General features: G+C 46.2%; 1 protein-coding gene and 1 pseudogene across 1 annotated transcript in view; both read left to right on the top strand.

Moving 5' to 3' along the window:
- The window catches only part of ALK (ALK receptor tyrosine kinase), a 690,171-nt gene that overhangs the window by 142,253 nt on the left and 522,919 nt on the right, over positions 1–24,999 (top strand). The window lies entirely within an intron of this gene.
- On the top strand, positions 2,296–2,412 carry LOC136637670 (5S ribosomal RNA; annotated as a pseudogene).

Raw genomic sequence — 24,999 nt, 5'->3', positions numbered from 1 at the left:
GTTAGATTCATGGTTATTCCAGCCTTGATTCAGATATAGTGGGTCCTCCTTTTGCATGGATTTGGCATCTGCGGATTTAACTCTGTGCAGTTGCTGAGCCCATGTCTGGAGGGCCAGGAGTGTTCTGAGGCATAGGACAGTCGTGCATGACCTCCCCATGCCTCAGAAGGCCTCCTGGATGCTTCAGAAAAGCTCTTCTGGTTGCCATCACCCCCCCCCCCAATTTAATTATCCATGGAATTCAGTATCCACTGGGGGGAAGGTCCCGAAACAGATTCCCCATGGCTACTGACAGCCTACTGTAATTGCAGATCATCTGTTACCTCAGGCAATTTCCTCCAACAATGGAAGCTAAAAGTAATGAACCTGTGATGAGTTAGCTAACTTACTTCAATGGAACATGTTGTAGAGCCTTCCACATAGAACTGTGTTCCTATGGAGTGGGGCCTTATCCTGTAAGGAAGAGCTGCAGCCTGATGGAATGAGTATTGGTCTTTGTTATCTTCTGACTCACCTAGAATGGCACCGTTGTAGGCATGTTTTCTTAGAAGTACCATTGAGTTGAGTAGGACTTGCCCCCCAATAAGTGTGTATAGATTCCTGCCAGGTCAGATACAACTATCTTTCATTGGACATCACACAGAAAAGCAAGAACAGTTTATTTATTTGTGTTTATTGTGAAATTAATATGTGTCTTCTATGGTAGAAAAGGCACTCTAAGTACCTTATAAAAAGCATACCATAAAACAATAATCAAATAACATATACTCCATAAAACAGCAAATAAAACTAATAGCAACAGCAAGGAGATAAATAGAATATGATCAAAGCGCCCCCCCCCCCCAAAAAAAATCATCTAGTAGATGAGAGAATTTTTTCTGGGAAGGATGCCTCATATAATGCCATTGCAACCACTGAAATTATCTGTTTTTAGGATAGGTCCCCCCAGCTTACCTGGATTGGAGGAAGGGGGGCAGCTGGTAAGAGGACCCATGTTGGGCAGCAGCAGTGGCCATGATGGAGTGGGGGTAGACTGGACCTTGGCTCTGCCCTTCAGGAGGGGTGGGGTTGGCACTGCGCTTTCCTGGGTTGCTGAGAGCTGCCATGGTGTATCGCTCCTCAGTACCTTCACCTTGTCAGCCAGGACACCACAAGCCAGGGTATCCCGAGGACCTGGCAATGGGTGGGGGACCCGAGCCAGAGATTGCTGGCTGGGTGGCACGCCAGACAGGATGGCCTCTGGCAGCCACCCCAAAAGCCCAGGGCCCCTGTTGACACCTGGGTGACAGACCCCTGGGGCCGCACCCACCAGGGGCTTGACCACCAGGGGCTTGGCCCCTTTCCAGGGTGGCAGCCACAGACCCAGCCCCAGCCACAGGAGCAGTCAGTGGAATGGCTCGGTCTGGACAAGGCCTGGGGAGGTAGGAAGGGATAGGGCTCCGAAGACAGGCCTTATGACACCCCTGAGGAAGAAAGGGTGGGGCCTGGAGGGGCTCGCCTCCCGCATTAAACCCAGTCCAGCCATGGAGGAGGCTAGGCTGCTGGCTGGAGTGGAAGCCTGTCAGCCCCTGATCCAGGAGCCACAGTCATGGATGCTGCAGCAGTTATCTGCACTGAGCATGAAGTGAACTAGATGACATTCTGAAGTCTCTTCCAACTCATAACATTTCTATGCTTCTAATTTGGTATACAACTTTGTCCTGCTTATATGACCAGTTGTGTTGCCAACTGCCTGCCACTTCCCCCAGAGGTTCTTCAGCAGCTTGTCATATTAAACAAGATTCTGTGCTTCTGTGCATGTGCACATCAGCATTCAGCAGACGAAATCCAGCTTCTTTGTAGGCACATGCACAGAAGTTATTTATCTTATGTCTTTAAAACTCTAGTTACTGTGAACTATGGACATACACCCAAGCTGCCTTTGGTTACTTGCTAAGTATCTTCTCTATTTGAGTCATTTAACATGAGTGTTTTGGGCAAACATTTTGTATCAATGATCTAAAACTCCAGGCATGGGATTATTTTTTTGAGTGTGTGTGGGACAAGTGGATGAATTTCCAAGCAGCGCTCTGCCATAGTTCATGCCATGGCATCTGTAGCATTCAACATAGTTAAAATCAAGTTACATTCCCAGATGACAATATTATAATGTACATGTTTACAGCAAAATCAGAGTCTATGTGCCAGTATTACAAGCCAGAAGAGAACTGTGGAATAACAGTTTGTTTTTTTTTTGGCTGAGAAAAATAATAAATACTAGACTTTACTAAAAATAGTAAATACTATGTTGAAGGGGACAGCAACTGTTACCCTGCACATGCCTGATCTCATCTGATTTTGGAAGCTAAGCAGGGTCAGGCCTGGTTAGTACTTGGATGGGAGACTACCTGGGAATACCAGGTGCTGTAGGCTTATACCATAGTCTTTCGGGACTGAAGGTTGCCAACCATGTTGAAGGGAAACTGCTCATCGCTGAAAGTACTTCCTGATGCATCCTGGATCCAAGTAAGTTGGGCCTTGCTTGTGTAGACTGAGGGCCCAATCCTAAGCAGCGCATAGCAGCTGTAAGGCACGTCTGCGGGCCTCAGCACCGGTGCTTGCCCTAGGATGCAGCACCGGTGCTTGGCTAGTAAACCAACGGGCAGTGAAGAGGTAGGTGGGGGCATGGAGGGAGGAAGGGAGAAGGCATTCTGGGGCAGGGGGAAGGTGAAGGGAGGGCAGGGAGGACGCATGCCAGGGGAGGGAGTGAGGCAGGAGGGAGGCAGGACCGGTGGAGCTTCGCTTCACCAGATCCTGAGCCTCCGTGATGGGCCGCTGGCTACTATTGCAGGGTTACTCGCCTTATCTGGGGGAAGGGAACAAAAGTCCCCTTCTCCCAAGGAGCCGCCAGCGCTGCCCAGGTTGCGCTCAGGATGCTAAAGCAGCCATTTTGTCCCAAAGTTGTCCTGAACAACCTCAGGACGTCCCTGTAGCTTTATGGGAGCAGATGGAACTGTATTGACTTCTTTGGTTATCTGATCTCTGCTTGGCTGGTAGCCAACTGCAGTATCACCTACTGGCCGTCTGCAGTGGTCATGGTATATGCAATATAGTTAGTCCCCTACATAAGTACAGGTTAGCTTTCAGAGGTCTGTGCTTCAGCTGAAACATTATTTATTTAGTTATGCATGCAGTGTGAAAAACCTTCTGTAGTGACTGAAAAAGTTTAGAAATATTTATTTCTATAAATAAATAATCTAAAAAATAATAATTCACTCTCCAATGAATATACACTCCAATGTACTAACCCTGTTTTTGTTGTTTAGTGTACAGAATGGGCCTTCAAGCCACTTAGATGGGGGTACATTTGTATTAATTGCATTTTTCAACTTGTATTTACATTTTACAAGTTTCAATTTGTACTTGCACTAGTTAGAGAGAAACATGGGTACAGTTCCATTAAGTACAGTATTGGCTCTCCTTTACCAACCACTTGTGAGTCTCCAAAACACAGCACTATTGTGTCTGCACAAAAAACATCAGAGGGAGTTGGGCTGGACACCTGGGCAAAAACACAGTGTAGCTATCCGTAAGTTGGGACATCTATAAACCAGGTGTCCTTAGGTAGGGGACTACATTTATTATTTTCTATGGCAAAAATACTCTCACAAGCTGCCAGCAAAGTGTATGAGTTCTGAAATATTTCCTCACTGAGCTGTGCCAGGTGATAACACCCTTCTCACTTTACAGCTTGTTCACTGCCAGGTTTGGCTGATCAGTCCTGAGCTTGTCTAACTCCTGGATCTGTAGTCTCTGCTAGAAGGCACACAGTTAATAGTCTTCTTGAAAATATGTCTGTGTAATGCTGAATGTATTTTACAGATTTTATTTCCGTTCTGTAAAACCCTAACTGCTGCCTTCATTGATATACTGCCTGAAGGCTTTGTCCTGTAGTTAAAAACAAAAAAAATCTTTGTATTATTCCCTGACTGCCCTCTTCTTTATTCTCTAATTCTCTTTCCTTTGAAATATGATCTACTTTGTTCCTTTTTCTATTCCTACTCAATACGTATATTACGCATTCAGATGCACATGTGTATTATTACTTATTTAACCCAGGCTAATTTCACTACACCAAGCTTATTTTTCATGTTTTTTCCTCGCCAGCCTCATCTGCGCCATTAATGGAATCCTGTCAGGATGAAGGCAATGTATAGTTGCGGTGTTACTAAAATAACACCACAGGGTATTGAACAATAAATGTATTTAAAAGCTTACTTAAATGTTTTTGATTTTAAATAAAAACTATTCAAGAGGGCAAGAAGCTCTGTAAATAAAATTGTCACCAGCAGGTAATAGATACTTTGCAAAATAAGATGTTGTCTTTTTTAGCTTCATAAATGGATTTTCTGCTATTTTGCTCTCTCAGACTGATCTAAGAGCAGAAGCAACTGTGAGAAGAGCAGTTGGTCAAAGCTGGCCTTAGGAGCTGGGAGGCCCAGTAGTTGGCAACCTTCAGTCTCGAAAGACTATGGTATCGCGCTCTGAAAGGTGGTTCTGGAACAGCATCTAGTGTGGCTGAAAAGGCCGATTCGGGAGTGACAATCCCTTCCACACCGGGAGCAAGTGCAGTCTGTCCCTGGTCTGTCTCCCTGGCTATGGGCCTTCCTTCTTTGCCTCTTAGCCTCAGACTGTTGGCCAAGTGTCTCTTCAAACTGGGAAAGGCCATGCTGCACAGCCTGCCTCCAAGCGGGCCGCTCAGAGGCCAGGGTTTCCCACTTGTCGAGGTCCACTCCTAAGGCCTTCAGATCCCTCTTGCAGATGTCCTTGTATCGCAGCTGTGGTCTACCCGTAGGGCGCTTTCCTCGCATGAGTTCTCCATAGAGGAGATCCTTGCAAAACATTTTTTGCAGAAGTCCCCACTTTAGCAGGACGAACGCAGCAATGAGGATGGGGCAGGTGGCGCCCTGCATAAAGCAAGGCGCCCAGAAGTAGGTGGCAGCCAGATGATGACATCAGCACCAGCTGCTTCCCGGAGGCCATTTGGGGCTATTTGGACATAGGGGCGGGCAGGAAGGCCACACTCAGCAGCGCTGCACTTGCATTGCTCTGATCGTCATGCCATTTCCATTCCATGGACAATTCCATGCCAGGGCATCGGCCACGGAGTGAGGTGGCGGCAGCAGGGGGCTACTCCCAAGCACAGGGCCCAGTTTGGTCCAGTCAGACGAATCGCCCTAAGGCTGGCTCTGACATTGGTTTTCAAACTCAATTCTAGGGAACCCAGAATTGGTTTTCAAACTCAATTCTAATGGGCTTCTGTGGAAGCTTATTAGGTGTTCCTTAATGACACGGTCAAAAATTGAGGACAAGCTTCCTATAAGGTAGTTTGCCCATTGTCATAACTCCTGTTTTTTCCTTGTTAAGCGAACAGAGATCATCCCACCTTATTTCTTAGCTGGCCTCCAGATACGACTCAGCTGGGTGGGGGAGAGGCCCCAGCAGTGAGTTCTCCTCCGCTGGGGCTTAATCCAGTGCTGAGTCCTGAAGCCTCAGCAGAGGAGAACTCACTACTGGGGCCTCTCCCCCCCCCCCCACACACAGCTGAGTCGCATCTGGAGGCCAGCTAAGAAATAAGGCGGGATGATCTCTGTCTGCTTAACAAGGAAATAACAGGAGTGATTGTAATTGCCAGGTATCCCCCCACATAGACACATGTGACACTGAATTTGGTGTTTATTAGTTGTACAGTCAATTACAATATGCAGTGAGTTCTCTTTAGGGCACTCCACTTCCAAGCGTGGGCACCTAACTTGTACAAGACAGCTGTCCTGTCAAAGACCTCTTTTGGCTGAACCACTCTGGCTCCGAAGCCAGGATCACTGCCAACCAGGGTCTGTGGGGGTGAGGTACACGTGGTACTGAACTGTTTGTGTTATAGCTTTAATACTGATCCATTCCTATTGTTATAGTACCTGTACATTATAAAATAGGACTGCATGGCCATGAAAAAGGCATTTCCCTAAAGGGCATTCTTCCCTATAACAAGAGAAACTTTCTGGCTATGCAGTCTTCCTGCAATGACACTGATTTCAGAGTGTTGTAGGTGGACCTCTCTTTCCTGCTGAGGTTTCTCTTGAGACTTTTCTTAAGGGAAACAAATGGGGTTCAGAAATTTTTACTCTGCTAGAGTTCTTCTTCTTGTTTAGTGTTTGTCCCATGTGGTGGCAGGGTCCACTATTTTGGATTGCTGTTTTACTCTGCTAGAGGTAGTATCCCAAAATTAAAAATACAATTACATTCTCAGGATATTTGCCTCAATTCAGTTTAATAGATTACATCCCACCCCTATCATGGCTTTCACTAGTGGAACGCATGTTCTGCCTGTAGAAGTGAGAGGATGCAAGCAGAAGTGATGTTCCACTGCTGAGCGCAACGAGGACACCAGAACAATGGCTGGAGGTCATGTGCATGGGCCAATGGAAAGGCTACCACCTGCCAATGAGTTGGCAGTGGGGGTAGGCAGTGGTGGAATGGGGTGGAGAAGGGGAGGAACAGGGGACTATCTGGGTGAGATGGGGGATGTCAAGGGCGGGGGGTGGTTATTAGTGACAGCGGTTCAGCCAATATCCTATCCCCCTTCCTGCCCCCAGGAGTCAAATCAGACATGCCAGCAAAAGAGCTGGCATAGGTCCAAGAAGATCCTTTGGAGTCCAGGTGGCCTACAAGGAGGCAAGTAACTAAGGGTGCAATCCTAACCCACTTTCCAGCACTGACATAATGGCAATGCAGCTCCAAGGCAATGGAACAAACGTTCCCTCACCTTGAGGAGGTTTCTGTGACTGCCACCCAACTGCAGGATGCAGCACATTCCCCACTGGCACCACTATGCCAGTGCTGGAAAGTTGGTTAGGATTTGGGTCAAAGATATCTACTTACCTCTGCTGGGCCATCTGGTCACCCCTCACCCCCACAGCATGAAGCAGGTGCTCCTTCAGCTGTGCTGCATGGTCTGGGCTGGTGGGGGATCGGCTTGGGCTGCCTGTTTCAGCTCTGATTGTGGTCTTTTCTCTCACAATTGTTTCTCGTGTGAGCAGGTCCAACCGCTTTCCAATTTCAGAGTCTGACAATCCACTATCTCTAATTTTCAAGACTTTTCATTTCCAACGTAATAGTCTTTCTGCTACATTTCTTCACAGCACCATCTCTAGAGCAATCATCTTTCCTTTTTTTCCCCCCAGCCATCTTTAAGGCAATGTTTACAGTACAGTACTCAGGTTTGGTAAAAGCTTTGCAGCACCCAAATTTTATCACCCTTCTGTGCACGTCACTGCCACCACTTTGCACAGATGGCAACAGCAGCTCTTTCTTTTTGCCCCTTCCCCAGCACCACTGGCAGAAGTGGAGGGGAAAAAAGCCACGCTTTCATTATCAAGCTGATCCTGCTCCCTTACCTTTATCCCTTGATCCTACCTGCACCCTATCCTGTTTGAAATAAACATGATGAGCAGAGCATACTGGGAGCATTCTCGTTTGTCTAATTGCGAGTGCCTGTTCTGCATCTTTTCTCATTCCCCTCTTCATGCTTGCATTTTAAAATCAACCATTGTTATTTTTACATGGCTTGCCCATTTCTTAACGCCCCCTGCCCTGATTGCCATGTAGGACTACCTCTACCCAGGGAAAGTGTAGATGCTAAGGACTTGGGGATTACCTGGTCAGCTGGCTCCCTGACTCACTCCTGTTACTGACTTCATGCTGAGGAAACCCCAATCTTTTACGCTTGCCCACATGGATGAGAAGAGATGCTGTTTTTACCCAATTTGGGGGGGGATGGGACACAACTCCTTTTCTGATACCAACTAATCTGCCTGGTTTTGGTTTAAAAATGCACCCATAGGTGTATGGAGAATCAGGTCCATGAGCTGTGCGCCTTACACCAGCTCTCATGAGCACAAAATACACTGAAGCCAATACGTATATGAGTATCCCTCAAAAGATGTTATTGCCATGTTCTGGAGGAAGTCTTGTGGCTATCTGCAGCGTGTGGGGATGAAGCAAGGCAGTTCAGACTTCTTTTGAGGGATAATTATATACATCTTGGCTTCAGTTTATTATATGCTCATGAGAGCTGGTGTAAGGCATATCTTCCATTTACAAACTGGAGACTCATAAGACACAATGACTCCTCCAATGCTACCTCATATATGCTTTGCAAATTTCTGGATTACTTACCCCTTAGCATACTGTAACCACACTGTTTGACTGCCAGTCAAGGCAATTTAGGCTAGATGGATTGTTTTAATCCTTCAAGATATGCTTATAGAAATATTGTGATGTGCATTAGTTTTAATGAGTACAAAGCAAGGAAGTTAATGCCCATTCTAGATTCATAGATCTGCAGTTAGAGTGTGATCTTATGCCCATGGCACAAGTGACTCCATTTATATTCTCGCCAACATATCAGACAAATAGCATAAAATGCAGCAGAGGGTAAATGGATTTTGGTATGCATTCAAGATGATCTTATATTCTTTGCACATTCAAAACTCTAGTTGATTCCCACAATTGCAAGTTCTTTTAAGTTTCATCAGCGTCCTGGTGGAGCGGAGAAGCTCTTAGCTTGAGTACCCTTTCCTTTTCTCCCACATGCTTGGCAAACTGGCTGATTGTATGCACTAAGGCAACTGAACATCATGAGCCTTACCTTCCCCCAGCCTTTTGAAGAAATAATGCCAGAGAAAGAGAATTGAGTGATATCTGGAAGTGAGCTTTTCCCCTTTCATGATATTCATCTGGTTCCAGAAATGGAGTTGGAAAGGCTGGATGGAAGGGTGTGTTCAATTAGCCCCTGGACAGAGATGCAAGTTTACAAACAACCAGGGATGGGCAAGTCCAGCATGACTGGACTTGAAAATGAGTTGTAACGAGGGGACATTCTGAGTTGCCCAGAGTGTTTTCATGACTTGAAAAGACTCGAGTCATGGGTCTTTCCCTTTAAAAAGCCAGCAGCGGCTCTGTGGAAAAAAATGGGGCTGCTAATGTCTGTGTGTGTGTGTGAGTTCTCTTTAAACATTCCCCTGCTGTCCCCATCCCATCTGTAAATAAGGCGAGAGGGGGTGGGACGGAGTGCATGAGAGCGGGAACAGAAGTGGCAAGAGAGAGGAGGGTTGTGTGCAGCAGCTGGGAAGCTTACCAGTATGACCTGATCCTTTGCAGCTCCAACTCAGAGGTTGCCCCATTTGCGCAGGTCATTCAGTGAGGCTTCTTCCTCATTGAAAGCATGATCACTACGAGCCACCTTTCCCTCCCTGAGCTTCTCTAGCCAATTTGAAGGCAAGAACCCCCATGGGCTCCTCCTTCTGCCCTACCTCATCCAAAGAAAAAAAAATCAGACCACCCATCCTTCATCCAATGATCATTAGTTCCTTCAGAGATGGGCAAGAGAGCCCGCTCCTGCCTCCCCCCCCCACTCACTTGATGCAAAAGCAAAACATTAACCCTTCCTTGCCTCCTGGCTGGAACTTCCCTACTGCTTGCCCAGTCTGAATGATGGCCCCACGAGGTCTTTCATGTCGCAAAAAAGCAAGCAAGTACACCCAGGCATACTTGAGTCTGCATGCATGGGGACTGAGTGCTGAGTTAGTGGCCTCAGATTTGAGTCAATGTTCAAGCCATCGACACAGGTGACTCAAGTGTAAATGGGTCAGCGAAAAACACGTGTCTTGCGAATCAGACTTGAGTCACCTGACTCTAGTTCCCATCCCTGCAAACAACTGCCATGGTAAAATATGTGAGGAGTGCAGAAATGTGTTCAGATGGGTCTGATCCTGTGGACTCTTGGGTATGGTTTTGCAATATTGCAGTTCCCATAGGACTATGTTCCTCTAAATGTGGTCAAAGTGCATGTTACTGCGGTGCACAACAAGTTTTGCTCTTGGGATCGGTGTGATACATTTATAATCATTGTTCTGGAATTGTAAGGTCTGATGAATTCTGCAGAGTGTTATCCAATATCCTGGCTTTATCTGCAGTTTGAGAACAGCAGAATAACTTTCTACCAGTAAATGAGAGAGGAAAGAAATAAAACAACATCAACTGCTGAATAAATCAGAAGGATATTAGAATATAGAATAGAATTGTGTGGGTAGGTCCTAGGCTCAGTGGAAAGACTGTGTGGCTTCAGCAGTTTATAAAAGCAAACAAAGTTTTTCCTTCCATTTCAAAACTGTTTTCTGTAGGCCTTTTCAGACAGCCAGTCTGTAGTGAATGAAAACCCCAGAGGGGAAAGGCATCTCTGCAGCATGCCTGCTCCTGCCTTACATGTGTTCAATAGACACTCTGTTACTCTGTTCAGTTAACTCAGTGGTTCTCAAACCACTGGAGAGTTTGAGAGCCTGTAAGTCCTAGCATGGGTAGGAGGAAGGCAGCAGGGTGGGGGTGGGAGGAAGGCAGTGATGCGATGCTGTTAAGGGATCATCCCCGGGCCTGCAGGTAATTTGCAGGCTGGATAGTATCAGGCCCTGAAGCCTTGGCCTGACTGTGCACAGCATCATGGGAAGAGATGATGCAACATCTGGTGATGCATACCAGGTGACTGTCACCTGTGCCATGTGCCATCAGAGTGACTAAGTACTTTCTAGTTCACTCTGATTGGCTGTGGCAAATATATACTCCAGCCAGGGCAAGCTGGGTTGTGGGAGATGCAGAGTGGAGTTTGTGCCGAAGGCTATGTCAGTGTGATCCGTGAATTGTGTGCTATCTGGACTGTTGCTGTATATATTGTACATAGTAAAGAGACGTTTGGTGGAGGACTTCTGCCGTGTGTCATCTTTGTGCCTGGGAGTGCCTACGCTTTGACCTTGAGAGATAGGTGGAGAGTGCAGCTGGACAGCTGCTTGCTGCGGAAACTGTACCTGCACCGTAACAGATGCCCAGTATCATGCTTCTGTGGAGTGGTGAGGGGGTGCACTTCTGTTCACCCCTGCCTGTAGCGACCTCCTGGGGATCAGAGGAGCATGGCACCAGCCTCAGCAAGGCTCTCCATGTAGTGTAGACCCCTGCAGAACACGATCACAACCACTTCCATTTTTGCAATCAAGAAACTGGGTTGTGATTGTGTTCTGCGCTGCATGAGAGCCTTGCTGAGGCTGGGGCCGGGCTCCTCTGAGCCCCTGGAGATGCTGCAGGTGGGAGTGAGTGGAAGCGTTCCCCTTTGCCCTGATCAGAGGCGCAATTCAGGGGATCGCATCCCTGCCTTCCCCCCTCCCCATACCTTAAGGGGGCAGAGCCCAGGGCCCTCAGGCTGGGGCACTGTGATGCCCCCCCAGTTTGAGAACCACTGAGTTGACTGCTGAATAATGCAGTATTCCTAAAAATGGGAGAACAGCTGTTATTGCCCCTTCTTCATCCCTGAATCCTAGATGTAAATTGTGATCCTGTCTGACTTCTAGTGAGACTGCTGAACTCCTCCTCTGCTCCATGTTAAGACTGTTGTAAACTGCAGTCTTTGGCCCAGACACCACCATCCTTTTTTTTTTGCTCTGTTGATCATCCATCATGATAAAGGGTTGTGGAGAAAAAAAAAAAATTGCTTAAGATTCTGTGTCTTTTTAGTTGCTCTTCATACAAGGTATTTCTAGACTGTAGTTTCCAGCTTTTTCAGGATTCCTATTTGTACATCCACTTTGCCTGCACTCAGAAACTGTTAATGCAGTCTATTGCATGCTCACAAATATAAACATATATTAGTGGAGTACTCAAAAGTAATTTCCACTATGTTCAATAGGACTTACTCCCAGGTAAATCAGCATAGGATTGAAATCTTAATGTAATATGAGCTCAATACAGTCTCTCAAGTAGCCTTTGGTAAGACAATAACTTAGGGCCCAATCCTATCCAACTTTCCAGCCCTGGTGTAACTGTGCCAATGGGTGTGCGCTGCATCATGTGGTAGGAGGGTAGTTATTGAGGCCTCCACAAGATGAGGCAATGTTTGTTCTCTTGCCTCAGAGCTGCATTGCACCTGTATTGGTGCTGGAAAGTTGGATAGGATTGGGCCCTTACTCCTAGATCAGGGTGGCCAACCTTTCAACTTTAGGGCTCCTGGACCTTTAACAAGTGTGTAAAGGTGGGAATTTCAGCAGGTGCAGCTTGTCATCTGTGAGACATTAACACGTGCCAGAGACAAATTTCTCAGTTTGACTCCTGATAAATCTGATGCTTCTTCTCAGGTAAGAAAAGAAGTTTTGAGGGGGAAAAAAACTTGAAAAACAAAAGTTTCAAAGGCAGCACCTGAGCACTCCTGCTGATGATATCCTTTGAAATTTTTCAAAGGTTTCTTCTGTTGTGGGAGACATTCCAGAGTTCCACTGCCTCTCTGCCACACCCTATATGTAACATTGTATAAGTGCAATTTTGCACACCATGTGCAGTAATTTGTTTTACTGTCTGTTGATGTTCACAGGTATTTATCACTGTTGATCACAGGAATGTATCCCTAGATATTATCAGGGGAATACATCCATGCTTTACTACTTGGTACAATCATTTTGTACTTGAATAGTTCCATATTTTATAACTTCCAAAATGTCACTGAGCTACTGAAGAATTTACATCAAAACCTACTGACATAATCATAGGGGTAATTAAAACCCCTACAATTAAATTACATTAATGTAGAAGGTGATTAAAATAACCACTTTGTGCATTTACAGGATTTGAGCTAAGCATCACCCCTAACTTCAGAAAAGGGGAGAGACAAAGGTTTACTTTGATAAAACAAATTTTTCTTCCCTTCTCTTCTTCATCAGTGCTGTGAGAAAAATGCCTCCCATTCCCCACAGCAGATCTTATAGGGAAGGGGCAAGCTTTGAATCTGTATCACCTGAAGTCTCATGAGACCTGAGGTTTGGCCGCCCCAATGCTAAACACAGAGATTGTCTGTTGGGAGCAGGTAGTGGGAAAAGAGAGCTCTCTTCCTTTTGGAAGGGCTATATAAATATATTTCCTCACCCAGCTAGTCACCAGTACTCATTGATTTAGATTCCTGCAAGCTAGCAATTAATCCAAATTCCAGAGCAGAGAGTATTGAGGGCAACATCATCAGAGTTTGGTTTACTTAGAGGAAAGGGTATACCTAGATGATTCCCTGAAGAGAAGAGCACATGGGCAAATGATCATGGCACTAAGGAAAGCAGAGCTTCCAGTGTTATGTTAGCCATGGCGAGCACTGAGAACTGGCCCATTCTTCAGTTCCTATGGTCATATTTCCAACTAAAGAAGATTGGCATAGTCCACAGAGGCCATTTCTGCTCATCCTGACAGAACAGCTAAAAAAGTATCAATTGAAAGTCCTATATTTTGAAAGTATAGATATTGAAATACTGATAGAAATAGATACTGAGCTAAACAAACACATCGGTAAAGCAGCTACCACGTTTTCCAGACTCACAAAGAGAGTCTGGTCCAACAAGAAGCTGACAGAACATACCAAGATCCAGGTCTACAGAGCTTGCGTCCTGAGTACACTTCTGTACTGCAGCGAGTCATGGACTCTCCGCTCACAACAGGAGAGGAAACTGAACGCTTTCCACATGCGCTGCCTCCGGCGCATTCTCTGCATCACCTGGCAGGACAAAGTTCCTAACAACACAGTCCTGGAACGTGCTGGAATCCCTAGCATGTATGCACTGCTGAAACAGAGACGCCAGCGTTGGCTCGGTCATGTCGTGAGAACGGATGATGGCCAGATCCCAAAGGATCTCCTCTATGGAGAACTCGTGCAAGGAAAGCGCCCTACAGGTAGATCACAACCTCTCCAGACTGAGAGCAAAATCCAAAGTCCAGCTGAAATGTCTGCGTGACTTCCTCTTTGCCGACGATGCAGCTGTCACTACCCACTCTGCCAAAGATCTCCAGCAGCTCATGGATCGTTTTAGCAAGGCCTGCCAAGATTTTGGACTGACAATCAGCCTGAAGAAAACACAGGTCATGGTTCAGGATGTGGACTCACCTCCCTGCATTACAATCTCTGAGCATGAACAGGAGGTTGTCCATGACTTTGTGTACCTTGGCTCAACGATCTCCGACACTCTTTCTCTCGATACCGAGCTAAACAAGCGCATCGGTAAAGCAGCTACCACGTTTTCCAGACTCACAAAGAGAGTCTGGTCCAACAAGAAGCTGACGGAACAAACCAAGATCCAGGTCTACAGAGCTTGCGTCCTGAGTACACTTCTGTACTGCAGCGAGTCGTGGACTCTTCGCTCACAACAGGAGAGGAAACTGAGCGCTTTCCACATGCGCTGCCTCCGACGCATCCTCGGCATCACCTGGCAGGACAAAGTTCCAAACAACACAGTCCTGGAACGTGCTGGAATCCCTAGCATGTATTCACTGCTGAAACAGAGACGCCTGCGTTGGCTTGGTCATGTCGTGAGAATGGATGATGGCCGGATCCCAAAGGATCTCCTCTATGGAGAATTCGTGCAAGGAAAGCGCCCTACAGGTAGACCACAGCTGCGATACAAGGACATCTGCAAGAGGGATCTGAAGGCCTTAGGGATGGACCTCAACAAGTGGGAAACCCTGGCCTCTGAGCGGTCGGCTTGGAGGCAGGCTGTGCAGCATGACCTTTCCCAGTTTGAAGAGACACTCTGCCAGCAGTCTGAGGCAAAGAGGCAAAGAAGGAAGGCCCATAGCCAGGGAGAAAGACCAGGGACAGACTGCACTTGCTCCCCGTGTGGAAGGGTTTGTCACTCCCGGATTGGCCTTTTCAGCCACACTAGACGCTGTGCCAGAACCACCTTTCAGAGCGCGATACCATAGTCTTTCGAGACTGAAGGTTGCCAATACCTAATACCTAGATATTGAAAGTAAATTCTTCAGTTCTCTGATTGTTTCAGCTGTACATGAGAGCAGCAAACATGTAAACTCCTGACACTAAGTTCTCTTGACAAAAAGAGAAGAGAGAGAAACACCTTGGCTTCTAGGCACAAATTGAATCTATTCTTTTGTTAAACTACAGGGACAGAATGACATAAAATCATTGCACTCTTATTATAATTTTATGATTGTGATCTTGCAGTTTACTTCAGTGCAGTGTTGATGGGCTTGTTTTTGGTGTATTCAGCAAGGAGTCCTTTCCTTCATATTGGCTTACAGGTTTCAGTAATTTTGCTTCCCAGGGTGAAACTGGGAACTAAAATTATCATAGCACTGTAGGATGTTTTCTTTCTCCATTTTTACCTTCCATCCCCCCAGGTTTTCCACGATCTACTCATATGAGTTAGTGAAACGTCTATGTTCACTGCTCACATCATTATGCTAGTCATTTTGCATATTCATAGCTGACCACATGCTTTTTTTCATCACTCTTTTGAAACTTTTCTTTAAAAAAAAATGTACTGTGAGGCCTTTATTTAGATTGTCCGTCCACTGATTTATCAAGATGGCAGGGGCTGAAGACCAAAGCCAGCAACAGCTGATCAGACAAGGGCAGCAAGTCTTCCCACAGAGAAACCTCCTGTTGGAGGGCAGTGAAGAAGCTGAGTGAGCAAGCCCAACCCAAACAACTTGCCACTCATGCCTTTGTTCAGAGCACAGCTTTCAAGAAGGTGACAATGCCTTCAGCAGCAATCACCACTATGATTACACCTCCACAGCAGCCAGCATGCAAGAGCTCCTGCTACTCCCTTGGAAAACAGGTGGAATGGGATGGAGGTAGAAAGGAAATCAAGGGAGGTGATGGCCAGGACAGCCTATAGGCAAAGAGAGATGGGCTAAAAGGGCAGAGCTAAATTACAGACTTCAAAAGGATGTGGGTGCCTGTGATGAGAAGGTATGGTGGAGAGCAGCTGAGGGAAGGGGGTGCCTGGCTGACCAGCTCACCCCTCCCAATAAGACTAATAGGCTCCCACCAGGTGATGGAGGACCTAGAGTGGAGCAGCCTGCTCTCCACTGTAAGGAACCTGGGCTCCCTCCAGGAGCTTCTTGCCCCTGGGAACAGCCCTCAGTTGCAGAGGTGTCACTAGGGGGGGTGCACTAAGTTTTGCAGAGAGCCTCCCTGCAGTGTGCAAGGTGCAGGGAGCCATTCATCTCTGTTTCCCCCACATGGCTCCAAAGGGGAGGAGCAAAACTTAGTGCACCGCCCCCTCCTCTAGCGACGCCTCTGCTCAGTTGCACCCTGGAAATTTAAATGCACTCCACAGTCAGCCAGGATCTCTGGACTAGAGATCGCAAACTTATCCCACCCTTCCATTAGGCTGCGGTTGGTCTGGCAGGAGCTTACATAGAAAATCTGGCTAGATTTTTTTTTTAAAGGTATACATTCATTACATGTAAGGGATTCATCATTCATGGTGAGCAAGGGTGCAGTGATGTTTCTTCCCTTGTGGCTTCCTATTATGGGTATCTGGAAGGAAAGTAAGATCTTCTTTTAGTGGTCAATGTGCTTGGGGCAGATATGGTCAAATACAGTACATGAGAGAGAACAGACTGCTGGTGATGCAAAACACATTAATTACAATAGGATGGTGTGTCTTTTCATTGGATTGTATTGCACCACAAAACAATGGAGTCGTTTACGGAAATCAAAAGTACCTGAAGGAATAGTTCTTGCACATTACATATCAAATTTCCTTGAGAACCATAATAGGAGCCAATTAAGTTGTAGACTGATAAAAGACTCTATGTACATTTTGTGCAGTTCACTTTGTTAATATTAATGGAGTGCCCTTTAAAACTTTGAACAGATAAGGGCTATTATAGAATATATGATGTGCACGCAGAAGATCTTGTTTCAGCATCTCCGGTTAAGTAGATCACAAATAGCAGGACTGGAAAAGATCTCTCTGTCTGTGGCCTTGGACAGCTATCTGCTAGTCAGAGTAGCTATTACTGTCATAAGATCAAACCCACTGGATCAGGCCTAAAACCCAACTCAACCAGCTTCCTGTATCTCTCAGTGGCCCACCAGAGGTCTCAGGGAGCACATAAGACAAGATACCTGAATCCTTGCATCTGGCATTCTGAGGTAGTTTGTCCCTGAGTTATATGGATCAATGGTCTGATACAGTAGGAGCACTCAGGGGCTTCCCCGTCCCCAATGCCTTATAAGGCATTAAAAAGTCACATTTGGTTTTCAATCAAAAACCAGAAGCAGTGTTTTTCTGATCTTTTCCATCATTTTGAGGACCGCAGGAGCTGCAGGCAGTTTCGTGCAGCCTCTGTGGGCCTCAGAACACCCTCTGGAGGCAAGGGGACCTGGGCTCCCCTTGCCTCTGGAGGGAGGGTGCCGGGGGGCATGGGGGCAGATGACCTGACCTGCGAATACCTGAAACCACGGATACAGGATACAGAAGCCCCCCGGAACTATTCATACCTTGAATCATTTACTTTTGCCAAGGTTTTAATCCAGAACTTTCTGATAGCAAGGGAATATCTAAGAAATAATTTCAAAGTTTAAGCCTTAGGTTCTTTTACAACCTTTTGAGTTTGATCTGTGTGCTTTGGACTCGCGTATGGTTTCCTTCGTTCGAACAAATTGAAATGCAAACAGATCCTGGAGGCACCAGATGATAAAACTGTGTGTGTTTTGCCATGGATTTATAGAGAGAATTTCTTTGAACAAGCTACTGCTGTGTCTATAAGGATATTTGGCTGTGTACGAAAAATTCTACATGGAATAATTCAGTGTAGGCAGCCTAACAAATTAGCTACAGTGGGACTTTGATGTAACTCTGCGTGCGCCTGTGATTCCTTTAAGATATATATTCCTTGAACAGCAAAACCAGTTGACGTTTATTGAACCTGCTTTTGATTTGTTGGCAACATGTTGCAAGCCATTTGGAGGACACCTTTTCCTTTCTGAGCAGGGCTGCACATGCGGCAGCTTCATACCTAATAAAGGAGTTTAGCTCAGGCCTTTATGATGGAAGAGATATCTTAGCGGAGGCAGATACCTTTTCATCAAGTGCGATGTTGTCAAAAGCATGTGGCAAGCCAAACAGCTGGGAAGGACATGACAGGGAACAACTGAGGGAAGTGAAAAGGTACTGTCTACATTCATTTTTGCAGGGGTGAAATACTGTCTAGATTGATAGTAATAAAGCAGCATCACTGCCCTGCTCACTTCAAAGGTAAGACAAAGTCTAGAAGAGTTGGAGACTTTTGAAAGCTTTCAAGGCAGGACTTTGATTAACTTTGAGCAAAGAATATTTCCTCCTGGGCTTTGATGAGGTCTGCATGAATTTTCTGGGCAAGGCACAAACATCTTGATTCAGTGCATCCAGCCCTTGCAAGTGACATGGAAATTGTACGGATTGAGGAAAATGGTCAGCTCTGGCTGTGCCATCTAAATAGGGAATTTTGCTGAATCTCTCCCCCCCCCCCCCGCTCCTGCAAAGTTATATTGTCATTTTCAGCCGCTGTTTTCTGCACTTCCTTTATAGTGCTAAGGCACTGGAATCAGCTGCATGGGAAGTCTCCAGGGCAGTGATTGTCAACCTTTTTTGTCTCATGGCACACTGACAAGGTACTAAAATTGTCAAGGCACACCATCGGTTTTTGGACAACTGACAAGGCACACCATGCTGTTGGTGGGGGGCTCATATCCCCCAATGGTTCTATTAATAAATGAGCCGCCACCAAACTCCTGCAGCACACCTGGGGACCATTCACAGCACATCAGTGTGCCATGGCACAGTGGTTGAAAATGGCTGCTCCAGGGATACCTAGAAGTTCATGCACTGAAACTCATGCAAATGTGAATGAGCTACTTTCAAACTTCTTGGGAGTAAAACTCTCAAAGTAAGTCTTTGCAGGGGAGGGGCAGTGACACAAACTCCAGGATTGCATTGCTGAGGGGGGCAAGGGAGGGTGTAATTATTTAGGGCTGCTGCAAGCTGCAGAAGGGGGGGGGGAGACCATGCAGCCCTCTGCAGGACTCCCTGAGGCTTAGAATGTTAGAAAAAAGCTATCAGAACCACTTCCTGGTTGCAATTGTGAAATTGCCTTGGGGAGCCCTGTGGAGGGCTATGTGGGGCTTCCTGCACCTCCAGCAGTCCACAGTAAGTACAAACACCCCTTCCCCCACCCCTTTAAGGGACAGGGGAAGTTTTACACAAGCTGGTGGGTCGCAACCCATCGGATTGAGTACCACTGATCTAGAAGATGTCTTCACTCCATGTTTTCCTTGTGCATTCAAGGTGTGACCTGGAGCTCTGTGGTTGAATGTGTTGTGATGCCCATCTCAACTTCTCTGTTAGAAGACACAGTCCACTCGGTTAGGCAGGATGTTCTCCCTGAAAATAACAGGATAGTGACATGTTGGAAACTTGACCCGAGACTTTACTATGTTATGTTAGTCTGACTAATCCATACTTTATACATTCATAACAAAGGATGGGATAATCCAGTGCTTGGAATAAGAGGACTGAAATGTAATGTGACCAAGGCCTTTATCTTTAGTAGAATCCACCTAACATAAATACTTTCATTATAGACCTATGTTGTAAAGACATGGCAAGGAGGTGGTGAAATGCATCCTATGGTACTCTGTAGCTCTGGATAATCAGACGTGCAGATAAATGATATCTAGTAATTACTGGAGTGATTCTCTCTGCTCAGCTTTTTGCATCTTCACGATGGCTGGTTTGTTCAAAGGAAGCTAGCTCCTGAGCATGACGAATGTTCCTATTCCCACAGAGACCCAGGTGACAGTGTTCTTCTAATTGGTACTTGAACTGACAAAGAAGAAACATTCATCCAAAAAAGCCAGCGTTGGTCTAGAGGGATGCTGTCAGATTTATGTTATGAACAAACATTGCAGCAGACAGGACCTGTTCCTCAGTCAGGCCTGGGAAGCACAGCAAACTGGAAGATGTCACATATTTCAGAGCTTAATGATTCCATCAGTTTTTGTCTTAATTAAGATGCAAATAGAATGGGTTACTTTGCAAGCTCCAAAAGTAGTTTTGCTCTCAGTGTAACCCTGGGAAAAAGTGTAATGTAACCTAGGGTTGTCCAGGGAAAGGACAAATATGACTCCTTTTGGCAGCCCGTACTTTGTAGTGGTGCCTTATCAATATCACATGGGTGCTATGCCAGGGGCAGCAGGTTCAGAGTCGGTTGAACACATACATAGGAGAAATGTGGCATCAGAATAGTGAGAGCTGTCGACTCACCCATGTACAGATCTTGCCAGAGTTTATAATTAGCCCACTATTAGTATTGTTGTATTCCCTGGTTGAGAATACAGATTTGTCCAGTAAACAACATTCAGACACAGTGAACTCAATATTATTTCCCCAGGATGTTTTTCTCTAGCTTGGAATGTGAAATCAGATTATGTACAGACATGGGTTATTTTTTTTTTACCCCTTCGCAGACCAAGCACCCCAAGCCAGCTGTTTGTAAGACAAAGGCACATCAGTTCTTCACAGTGCTATTACTAACTCATGTTTACACTGAAGTAAATGTTCAGTGGGGCTTACTTCCAGGTAACTGTGCTTTGGATTGCACAATAAGAGTTAAAACTCTTCAGTGAAACTTCCTTTGATTCTTGAGAATCACATCACCAGACCACCCAAATCAAGTCATTTTCAAGCAGCTCTTGTCCATAGTTGGTGCTAGGAACAGCAATTCAAAGAGGCCAGTACAATAAGGTGCACCGTCAGTGTGCAGACATCATTACTGCAAGCCAGGAGAGAAAATAGATGAGCTTTTTCCAGATTGATTGTCTGAGTACTGCCTTCACTGGTGTGCAGGGCCTCTGAGAGGAGTTTTATCAGGGGGTACAAAGTTTCTTTTGGGCCCCTTCCCAAAGGGGGAAGGAGTGAAATAGAGTGGGGGCAGAATGGGGTGGGCAGAATGAGGGCAACACAGACAGGGGAAAGTGGCAACAGCTGGAATACTCTTTGGAGCCCAGGTCTACCAGCCTTCCCAATGCAGTGGTCAGGTCTACCTGCCTGACCGGTGTTGGCAGCTAGATAAAGTAATACGGACAACCAAACACACTCCTAAAATATTTCAAATATAGAAAATCATTGCAGGAAATTAGCATTCTGCTAATTAGTTGCTAATTACTAGTGTTAGGCTCACTTTAGAATGAAAAGTGTCATGTGTACACCAAAACTGATTTCTGTAGCAGCTGTGTCGCTGAACTTCTCTACACTCCTTCATGGTAAGCAGATCCACAAACCAAAGAGCTACTGGAACAGGTCCGTTTCTTCCCAGATGTGACACTGTTAAGGAATGTGTGCATTCCTGGGCTTGGTGTGTATGGCTTGTGACAGTAGTTGCTGCCATGTGCCATGGTGATGAGTCTGGGTAGTGAGTCTGGGTGCCATGTGGGTAGTGAGTCTGCCATGTGGGTAGTGAGTCTGGGTGAGATTGGAAAATGTAAGATCCTAGGAAATTTCTGGGCCCGTTCCTCTGGCTCCTGGGCCCCCCTTTTGACCCTGGGCCCGGATACAAATTACCCCCTTTCCCCGCCTCTCCTAGGCCCTGCTGGTGTGCCTAGAGGTGGAACTGTTGTATGTCTTGCTTCTAATTGACCTGCGCTGCAAAAGGGAGTTTGCAGCCCAGGACTGCTGAGAACCTCACTGGGTATTGCCTTCAAAAGTATGCCTAAGGGTGAAGTTGTTGTGTGTCTTGATTCGAATTGCTTTTGTTTCTAATTTCCTTGGTGACTATGTAGTCTCAGTATCCAAGAAAGTGGATGAGCTTTTTCCAATCACTTGTCAAGAAAGCTTGTAAACACTGAGCTAATTCCCAATGGAGCCAGGGGAGTTTGCCCATCAGTATCCTTCCTTTGAGTTGGCACAGCTAATTTTAAAACTGATCTTCATCCTCTGCCAGCGTACTAGTGAGTTTCATCTTTTTGCCATGCGAACTGTTTTGTGCCCTTGCTGTTGAAAAGTGCTATATAAATATTCTTGATGATAATAATAAGTAGTTGTGGTTTCTAAACAGAGCCAGCTCCAGATTTGAAGGAGTCCTTGGTGAAGGACTTCTACCTGGGTGCCCTCCAAACTTGTGGGGTGTTTGCCTTGTCAGGTAGTTAGTGTGCTTAAGGAGCCAATGATGAGTCTCCACCATTGCCTCCTCAGACACCCCCTTCCACTAATGGGCACTTTCTCCTAGACTAGCAGCACTCAAAGTTGCTGTGCACCAGGAATGAGGTCCCTGGCGCGACCAGCACTTTTAGTTCCAGAGCACCGTCTATGGTGCAATGACCCAGCAGGCATTGCACCCATATTTCTGTGAAGATGTGACTGGCTGGAGTGTTGCATTGTCCCACTCTGGGGACATGAAGTCCTGCAGCACTCCAGAATTAAAGGTACCGGTCATAGGAGGGAAGGATTCGGCCGAACCCTAGACCTGACCCTCCGGTCAGGGTTTGGCCAGTGCTATCCTAGATGCTTCTGTCCTACATGCATTTCCTACCAGGAAACTCTGCAGAAAGAGAGTTAGGTGATGGAAGAGAGAAGGAATAAATGACTTTCTTAGCTGAGTGGCATTCCATCACCACAGAAGCTGGCACACGGGTCAGCAGTATGCCCTTCTGAGGGTCTAGGGCAGCTACCCTAAGATGCTGGCCTCCTTTCCACATCAATGTTATTAATTAAGATAGATTAGCTGGGAGCTGAGCTCAGTGGACCAAAGCTAAGTTCGATAGAGACTCTGCAGCTTGTCTTCTGACACATCTTATTTGCAGCCTGGAAATGCCTCACCATGCAGACAAAAGTGATGGTAAAAGGCCTGTTTTGCAAAGCTACTACCTTTTGCCAGTGGAACTGAATGAAGAGCAGCTCCCATAATGCCCTGGAACAAATTCAGGGGAAGGGAAAGTCTAGAAAGCAATCAAAACAGCAGGAATCTCCAGGAATTAGGGTAATTCCCAAGAATGTAGACAAACCCAGAAGCAACCTGAGCATATTTTGGGCAACATAGGTTTAGGGGCCTAAGTGCACATTACGTGCACACACATGTATTAAAGATCTGGCAGCCAGTGGGGTATTCTTTCAGGAGGGAGGATTTGGAACAGAGAAGCAGGGGGGAAAAGAAGAGGGTGCAAAACCATTGCCTCACCTTCGGGTTCTGTGTTCCAAATCCCTTCCCCCATTGCTCCAGGGCTCAGAATTTGCACAAATCTGAACTTCACAGGAAAAAGCTTCTTGAAGCAAGGGAGGAATTTGGAGCAGATAAGTTACTCGCAGGAAATATATAGGCATTCTCTCTAACTGATGTTTCTCCACCCCTTGTTACCAATTCTCCTGATACTGCTTAAAAATATCATCTGGTCTTTATGCTGTGCTTGCATAACATGCAGCTGGCCTCCTACCGAGGAAAGGTCCCCTTCTTTACATCCCACCACTGCCAAGCACCTATACTGTACCATACCATTCCATTGTCAACGCCTTGCAGGTGTATGTTATCCCAGGAAATTCTTTCAAAAATTCTGAAAAAGGTTTCCCTGGAAATGATCCAAATCATAGTAATACCTGCTTGAAACGGGGGCCAGTATTTCACGACAGGGAACACCAAGCATTTCCTTAACTCATTCTCCGGCTCTGCACACACTTCCGAAGTACAGAAGAAATGCTTGCATAGTGCTATTAAATCCGCCTGCCTGCCTGATGGATTAGCAATTTCAGCAACATGGCCCTGTTGAAGGAAGATCAGCAGATAATTGACTGTCAAACGGCTGAGCAGTGTTAAGGTCAATTGGTGCTGAGGGTGGTTTATTTGAACAATGGGACAGTTTTCCAAAGGGTCCTCCTAATGTTGATAATAATAACAACAGCAGTAATTTTTACATCAGTTGAATTATTCAACATTGCCAGGAGGGGATATAAAAACACTGAATGCCTAGTTGTTTTTAACCAAGAAATTCAGAAACATTTTTTCTTCCTTTTCCCCAACCCCAGAGCACCCAGAAACCTACCTTGGGACAAGGAAAATCCATTGTGGCAGAAGTACGGGGCAAGTCCTGCTCCCAGAAGGATGCCCCCCCCCCAGCTGCATTAAGACTATAGATCCCAGCCTCTTTAGGAAATGCAGCAAAGGGAAAAGACTCATCTGGGGTCTCAGCTCACCATGCCCTGCCGTTGCTTCTACATGGACTTTTGCTGCCCCAATATAAGTTTCTGGGTGTGTTGAGGCTGGAGGAAGGGGAGGTGATAGAGGCAGAGGCAACTTGATGTACCTGATCATGGCTGCTTCTGCTGTTGTCTCCCTCCCTGTCCCAAAGCAAACTTCTGGGTGCCTTGGGAGGAGGAGACAGCAAGGAGGCAGTGAGGCTAGCTCTTTGGCTGGCGTAAATCCGAGGCGAACCAAGGGGTGGGGGTGTCGAACCAAGTGGTGCTACTTCCGTTGATATCTGCCTCCAGCCCGCCCTTGACATACCCCCAGTTAGCCCCAATTCCTGCCCTAATCAACCCTGGAACCTAGTTGAATTTGCCAACTTACTTGTTCTGGCAGGGGCAGGGTACTCCACTGGCACAAGCCCAGGGCTGCCAGCCTTTCACACTGGTGGCCCAGCCAGTATGCTGTCCCTGCAGCAGCCAGGCCATGTGCTGACAGAACGTGACTTCCATCTGTGCAAGCTCTGGATATGATTGGGCCATTAGTCATTGTTCACTTGGCCTAATTAGTCTCCTAATAGTCTCCTAACTCCTAATAAGCAGTAAAGTCCTTATTATTCAAAAGCATTGAACAAAATCACTTCTGTATACAAAGTCCTGTAATTGGTATCCTGTAACCCTTTCATTTTGCATGATGCAGTTGTAAATAGAGTGCCAACCTGGCTATTTTTTGAACAGCATAAGCAGACCAGCTGCCCTCCTCTACTAGCATGAGAAAGTTGCATGTTGTTTTTTGAAGGTTGTTTGAGAAGTTATTGCCTATGAAGCTTCCATTGCCAATCATGGCTAATAGCTATTGCTAAACCTGTCCTCCATGAACCTGTGTAATCTTTTTAAAATGCCATTTTGGTGAAAGGCCATTACCAACTTG

Source organism: Tiliqua scincoides, chromosome 1 (genome assembly GCF_035046505.1).
Source record: "Tiliqua scincoides isolate rTilSci1 chromosome 1, rTilSci1.hap2, whole genome shotgun sequence".
Classification (NCBI taxonomy): domain Eukaryota; kingdom Metazoa; phylum Chordata; class Lepidosauria; order Squamata; family Scincidae; genus Tiliqua; species Tiliqua scincoides.
The sequence above is the reverse complement of the archived record's forward strand: the minus strand, read 5'-3'. Positions and strand labels throughout refer to the sequence as shown.